Consider the following 8,182-nt stretch of genomic DNA (forward strand, 5'->3'; position numbering starts at 1 on the left):
GTGCTGCAGTCCATGGGGTTGCAAACAGTTGGATACAACTTAGCAAATGAACGTGCTCAGTTGCTTCAGTCATGTCCACCAGGTTCCTGTGTTCATGGGATTCTCAGGCAAGAATACTGGAGTGGGTTGTCATGCTCTTCTCCGGGGGGTCTTCCCCACCTAGGGATTGAACCCAAAGCTCTTGCATCTCCTGCATTGCCAGGTAGGTTCTTTATCACTAGAGCCCGGCTGCAAAGAATGGCAGTAGGAAATGGCAACCCACTCCAGTATTCTTGCTGAAAACTTTCATGGGCAGAGGAGCCTGGTGGGCTGCAGTCCATGGGGTCTCAAAGAGTCAGACCCAACCAACTGAGCACACGTGAGGTGAGGTAGCAACTGAACAACAACAACAACAACAGCAGGGATTCATTAAATTTCAGTTGAATCTACGCTAGTTAAACCCAACTCTTTATGATGTCATGAACTAAACCATTATACTTTCCCCCTGTTTCCATTCATTACTTGTCTTACTTTTAACAGCTTTAAATGTAGCAGAGATTTAATAGTGTATTTTACTTTTTCACCTAACATTAAAAGTGAAAGTGATAGTCATTCAGACTTGTCCGACTCTTTGCGACCTCATGGACTATACAGTCCATGGAAATTTCCAGGCCAGAATACTGGAGTAGGTAGCCTTTGCCTTCTCCAGGGGATTTTCCAAGCCCAGGGATCACACCCAGGTCCCCCACAGCTGAGTCCTTTACCAGCTGAGCCACCAAGGAAGCCTGTCACCTAACATCATCTGATATATATTTACACTGCTTTTGTGACCATGTTGTCTCTCTTAAGGTCACTATGCCATGTTGTCACTAAAAATCAGTCAAGTGGAATCATGCACTCATTTGCAAGTGCTAGTTATTTATTTGGCAGGGTAGAAGCTTATACTTTTAGATAGTAAATTAATGGCTAAGTTAATCTTCCTTTTTTAATTAAGAAAAGTCAACTAAGCATAAATGTTGATTAAACAGTGATGGTAGTGAAAGCAGCATATAGAAAATATATGTTACACAAATTACTTAGCCTGTGTGTCTTCATGAAGAGCAAAGAGAAATTCAAGGTGATTATTTGAAATATATAGGAACCAAGTCTAACAAAACAATGTCTACCTCAACTACATTTGTGAATTTTTGCTGAGATTATCTGTATAATTGCTTCAATAATCCACTTAAGTTCTTAACATTTTATCTAAACTCTCTTTGTTTCAGTCATTAACAGTGATTATTTTCCCTTCACTGTTATACATGTAAATATTGAGAAGATAAATAACAGGATTACTAAGCTCTTTATAGAAGTACTGAGAAGAAAGACAAAATACAAAAATGAAGTTTTAAATTGTTCACATTATTTTGGATGGGAATGTTCTTGTTGTTCTTGGTCAATATTTTTTAATCTTAGAATAAACCTTAGATAATCAATCTCCTAAATCATTTCTACAGGATGTAAATTCATCTGCTCTTCCTCCAGTTAACTTATTTATTTTAGAGAAAACTCAATGTTGAATTCGAGACTTTACCAGGTTACAAAGCAGCTTAAATCCAGTGATGAAAAGTATTAGCTCTCATTTGCACTCACTATCAGTTTGAATTCAAGTATTTGTGAACCACTAGATATGCTTGCTTGTCTTCCTGTTGATCTTATGATCAAACAAGAAAGGGGTATAATGTTTATTGTCTGAATGCCAAATATTAATTAAAACATTTGATAGGTACAGACACTAAAGACAAGTAACAAAAAGAAGACATTTTGTTCCTCTGCAAGAATAAAATTGCTTGCACTCCATTCATTTAGTATTCTCCGTTTGGTAAGGACTCTTTTCCTCTTACTTTCACAGTTTATATTCAAACATCTAGATGCATTTTTCAGATTGCCTTTGGAGACTGCCTGTGAGAATAGGGATTTGCATTCAATTTCAAAGATCATAGAATCTTGTTACAGAGAACATTCATACTACTATGAAATGCAGCAGTCTATGTAGCTCAGACATTAAAGAATCTTCCTGCAATGCAGGAGACCCAGGTTTAATCCCTGTGTCAGGAAGGAGAAAGGAATGGCAACCCACTCCAGTATTCTTGCCTGGAGAATCCCATGGGCAGAGGAGCCTGGTGGGCTACAGTCCACCGTGTTGCAAAGAGTTGGACACGATTGAGCGACTAACACTACTACTATATGAAAACTATGTGTCACTTGAAATCTCAGTTCTTAAATAAGAAGGAGCACATCTGGTTATATTCCTTGTGCTCTCCATATGCCTACTGTCTGGAAACTTGCAAAAAATTATCTTAGCAAGTAATCAAACAGCTAACTAGTCAATACTAAAGGCAATCAACCCTGAATATTCATTGGAGGGACTGATACTAAAGCAGAAGCTCCAATACTTTGGCCACCTGATGAAAAAAGCTAACTCATTGGAAAAGACCTTGATGCTGGGAAAGATCGAAGGCCAAAGGAGAAGGGGGTGGCAAGGGATGAGATGGTTCGATAGCATCACCAACTCAATGGATGTGAATTTGAACAAACTCCAGGAGGCAGTGAAAGATAGAGAAGCCTGGCATGGGGCAGTCCATGGGGTCTCAAAGAGTCAGACACAAATTAGTGTCTAAGCAACAACAACAAAACTACAATAAAATCTCACCTGTCATTGATTCAAAGATGTAAAACAACCCTAAAGGGATGAAATTTAGAGGCATCAGTTTTGTAATACAAGCTTGTAAGAATCTTGAAACTATGAGTAAAGGCAATTTTTAAAGAATTGATACTTCTGACCTCTTCATTACTTGGGAGTTGACACCTCCGAACCAGTAGGGAGCAGTTCATATTATGAAGGATTTTACTGCACATTACATTATCTGCCAGGGCCACTCTTCTTCCAGACATCCATGTGACCTGCTTCTTTATTTTCTGTTAATCTCTACACAAATATCCCTAGATAAAATAGCATTCTTACCATTTCCAGAGGACATTCTAGCTTTCCTCCTGTCTTGTATTTTCCTCCCTTGGCCCTTAAGACCTATTTGACAATGTGTGTGTTTATTCATTTACTGCCTGTCATCTTCAACTAAAATGTAAACTTTATGTAAAACCAAGGACCTTGCTTGTTTTGCTTATTCTTTGTTCCCAGTGCTGATAGCAACTCCTGGCACATAGAATGTACACAATATATATTTGTGGAGCAAAGGAACAAAAGAATTTGCTTGACTCTGATGCAGAAAACAAATGACTAAGGAAAAGACATAAATTGGTAAATAACCAGTAGAACATTACACAGTAAAAGGACTCTTTCTATTTGTGCCTGATGTTCTTAAATCTATTTGTTGTTTGCTTTTTGTTGGACTTGAAACGTAGGCATTCAGCCAGAAGGCTGCATGCTGACTAATGAGAGAGCGATACAGATCTAGTCCAGTAATATTCATATATTTTATATGCATTAATTTTTCTCTAGTGACATTTTAATATATTTTGGTGAAGATATTCCAAAGATAATGAAGATATGTAGAGTGATGAGTCTTGAAAGTGATGAGTCTTTTTTTTCATTATCAAAGACAAATACAGGTATGTTAATATATGCAGAGCATTGAAAATAAGGAGAGAAAATGAGAGAATCCTAAGTAATGGAAAGAAATTAAAGCTCTCCAGTAATGAAAAGAAGGCCAAACTGAAAACATAAATCTCTAGACTCAGCCAGGATTTAAACTGATGTGGAAGTGAGTGGACCAATGGATTTCATGATGGGATTCATTTTGAAAAAATGTCATTTCCATTGCCGAGTAGAGTTCATGATTTAGTGAAAATTCCATCTTCAGTCTAATAGCGTGAGCCAACTTCTGTCCCCATATATTCTGATATGAGGAATGAACCAATTCCTGTGCTTATTTGTGAGATTCTAAGAATAATATCAAGAAGGGTGGTCACAGCTTAAGTGAAATCTTGCTGTATTTGTATTAGGTCTTATACTATAGACTGGAACTTCTATGTAACATGAAATTAACAGAATAAAGACTATTTAATTCAAGACTGCTTTAGAATCCGCCCAAATGACTGAGAAAGATATCAACTAAGTCATAACGCACTCCTGATGGTCAGACTATGAGGTATGAATTGGTCCTAGCAGATACTCAGAATAGCAAGGCAATTGGGGAATCTACTCAGGTCAAGCTAAACTAAATCTAAGTCAATTCAGAGAGATATCATCAGTTTTGGGGTTTGGACTTTAAAAAACAACTAACACTGATCAATTTTTTTAAATTGACCGTGTTAAAGTGAATCTAATTAGAACATCTCCTCTAATACTGGCTATATAATAGCAAAATCAGGGCAAATAGTTCACATAGTTCACACAGTTTGTACCTGAGAGTATGGATAATTCAAATAAATCCAACTACTTTATTGGGAGGATGGGGAATCTCTGGATGGTTAGCTTAGCAGTAGCAGCTGATACAAATAATGCTACATTGGTCTGCTATATATTGGGTTCCATATATTATACAGTAAAAATTAACTTCAGTCTTTTTTCAAAGCTTTAGGGGTTGGGCTGTTTAATTCAGGCACTAATAAACTGATTTCCAGTTCTTTTGGTAGGAATAAGTGAATATTCATAGAAGTAGATAAATAAAAATGGAAGCCGAAGAATAAATGTAAAGACAGACATGCAAAACTGCATAATAGTGATTGTCATGGAGCTGAGATTTAGATCAGCAATGGGACTGCTTCATATTGTTTTCGATAACAGTCTCTTATATGGTTTCTGTTGAAAGTTGTCTACTCTATCATCTGAGGGAAGGGACTAAAAACCACAGTTGAGTCAATAGGTTTTTTGAAACTTAGTGGGTAAAGTTGTCACACTCAGAAGGAATATACTTTAACAAGATTGTTATAAATCATGATGCCACCCCCTTGAGAGAGCTTCTCTGTGTGTTTCTGCCTACAAATTTTTCAATTATTTTTATAGATTTACCCAGGCTTTGAAAAGTTGGCTTGACACTCAAATTAAAAAAAAAACAACAACAAAACTAAGATCATGGCATCTGGTCCCATCACATCAAGGCAAATAAATGGGATAAAGTGGAAACAGTGACACATTTTATTTTCTTGGGCTCCAAAATCACTTTGGACAGTGACTACAGCCATGAAATTAAAAGACAATCCTTGGAAGAAAAGCTGTGACAAACCTATACAGTGTATTAAAAAGCAGAGACATCAGTTTGCCTACAAAGGTCAGTATAGTCAAATCTCTGGTTTTTCCAGTAGTCATGTATGGATGTGAGTGTTGGACCATTAAAAAGGTTGAGTGCTGAAGAACGGATGCTTTCGAATTGTGGTGGTAGAGAAGACTCTTGAGGGCCCCTTGGACTGCAAGGAGACCAAACCAGTCAATCCTAGAGGAAATCAACCCTGAATATTCATTGGAAGGACTGGTGCTGAAACTGAAGCTGCAATCCTTTGACCATCTGATACGAAGAGCCGACTCACTGGAAAACAGCCTAATGCTGGGGGAAAACTAAAGGCAAAAAGAGAAGGGGCCAGCTGAGGATGAGATGGTTAGATAGCATCACTGACTCAATAGACATGAATCTGAACAAACTCCAGGAGATAGTGGAGGACCGAGGAGCCTGGTGTGCTGCAGTCCATGGGGTCACAAAGAGTTGGATGTGACTTTAGTGACTGAAAAACAACTGCACATTAATGTAGCAAGATGTCACTTGTTTCAAGCTCTAGCCAATATTTCCATTTGCTCTAATCTGAATTTTCCCAAAGTGATTCACTTCCAAAAGCAAATAGAGAGCATGAAATAATAAATCATGATCTGAAATACAGTATGCATTTAAAAAGCTTATTCTTTTATCTTATCGAATGAGTGAAACTTTTGCCAAGATAAATAAAATATGTTTTCCACATGATATTTAATCATTATAATATTCTTTAAGTTAAAATTAATTTAATTTCATTGTTATTAGAATGAAATATACAGAATGCAGAATAGAAGACAAAATAGAATTAGGTCTCAATAAACTTCCAAATCTGCTTTCCTTACAGTTGCATATGAAAAGGGAAAAACAGCAATATAAAGGCTTGTTTTCCTGAAACACCATCTGTTATTTTTGTTTAAATTAAGCTCAGTGCTCTAAAGGTTATGGATACTGTACAGTAATTAGCACCATTATGGGAAATGTTTTTAATTTTATGTATTAGACTTCCTCAATTATACAAACATATAATTCCTAAATGATCTCTCTTTTTTTTAGTAATTTAATTCATATATTTATTTTTGGCTGTGCTGGATCTTTGTTGTTGCTAACATCCCTAAGAATAAGGCGCTCTTTTTATTTTTACTTTATAGTTGTGGAAACTGAGACACAAAGAGATGAAATAGATTGCATATAACTGCACTTTAGAGGCAGAGAAAGGTTTTGAAGTCACATGGTTTAATTCTAGATTCCATTTCCTTTGCTATTGCAGGATACCATGTCATGTTTTGGAAATTTAAAACCTTAAAGAATTATGGACAATATTCAGTTTATGGTAGTCAAATTTAGGAAAAGGAGGAAGAAACATATAAAGTGTCACTTATTTATTTATTTCCCTTTCATCTAATTTATTAAATGGTTTTAAAAATAATTTTATTTATTTTTGGTTGTGCTGGGTCTTCATTGCTGTGAGGGCTTTTTCTCTAGTTGTGACGAGCCACATCTACTCTTTAGTTGCAGTGTGTGGGCTACTCATTGTGTTAGTTTTTCCTGCTGTGAAGCATGGGCTCTAGGGTGCAGGGGCTTCAGCTATTGAGGCACTTCGGCTCAGTAGCTGCAGCTCCCAGACTCTAGGGCACAAGCTCAGTAGCTGTGGCACTCAGGCTTAACTGCCCTGAAGCATATGCGATCCTCCCGGATCAGGGATCGAACCAGTGTCTCCTGTATTGGCAAGTGGATTCTTTACCACTGAGCCACCAGGGAAGTTCTACTAAACAGTTTTGAAGCAACTGATACATTATAAATATTTTAACATATTACAATTAATCTTCCTTAAAAATAAAGTGAAAAAATTGAGACCCCCAAAACTTATTTCAAAACTTACTGAAGTTTAATGAGAATGTCCCTTTTCTGTACAACACTTTGTTCATTTCATGCTATCTTTAGATTCCCAGCTTCATGTTATACATTGCATGGTGTGTGTGTTAGTCTGTCACTTGCATCCAACTGTTTGCTACTCCATGGACTGTAGCCCAACAGGCTCATCTATCCATGGAATCCTCCAGGCAAGAAAACTTAGTTGGGTGGGTTGCCATTTCCTTGTCCAGGGCATCTTCCCGACCCAGAGATCAAACCCCAGCCTCCCACATTGCAGGCAGATTCTTATATCTGAGCCACCAGGGAAGCCCACATTACATGATATATTGTGCTATATAAGATAGTCTAGAAATTCTAACCATTGTACTCAGGAACATTGGTTACCTTCTCTGAAAGTTCTGTCTATATATGAGAATTATGTATCCAAACATGGTTTATACTAGAACAAACTTTGCACAGACAGCTCTTACGATGAAAATGAGATGCATCCCTAAACAACCGCTCCTCACCATTTTGGATGCTTTGTCTTCACCTATGTATTCTAGCCATCACCACTTCCCTGTGCTACTATCCCTTCCCCTTGACTTCGTCTACAGAGATATCTTCTCTATTTTAAAAGTGTCTTTTAAAATTCAGATTCAAAGACTTCCCTGGTGTTTCAGTGGTTAAGAATTTACCTTGCAATGCAGAGAATGCAGGTTCAGTCTCTGGTTGAGGAACTAAGATCCCTTATGCTGTGGAGAATTAAGCCTGTGCACCACAACTAGAGAGTCTGTGTGCAGCAACAAGAAAGATCCCTCAGAACAAAATGAAGACCTCACAGAACCACGTACAGCACACTCAGACCCAATACAGCCAAATACATAAATAAATATATAAAAATATCAAAATTCAATAAAATAGAAGAAATGTATCAAAAACGTTAGCAATAATACATGGTGCTCTACAATTTAATCTGCTTTACCCTTTGTTTTAATACTTGTTATAGGTCACTGCAGATGATGACTGCAGCCATGAAATTAAAAGACGCTTACTCCTTGGAAGGAAAGTTATGACCAACCTAGATAGCATATTCAAAAGCAGAG

This window comes from Bison bison, unplaced genomic scaffold, assembly GCF_000754665.1.
Source record: "Bison bison bison isolate TAMUID 2011002044 unplaced genomic scaffold, Bison_UMD1.0 scf7180017864213, whole genome shotgun sequence".
Taxonomy (NCBI): domain Eukaryota; kingdom Metazoa; phylum Chordata; class Mammalia; order Artiodactyla; family Bovidae; genus Bison; species Bison bison.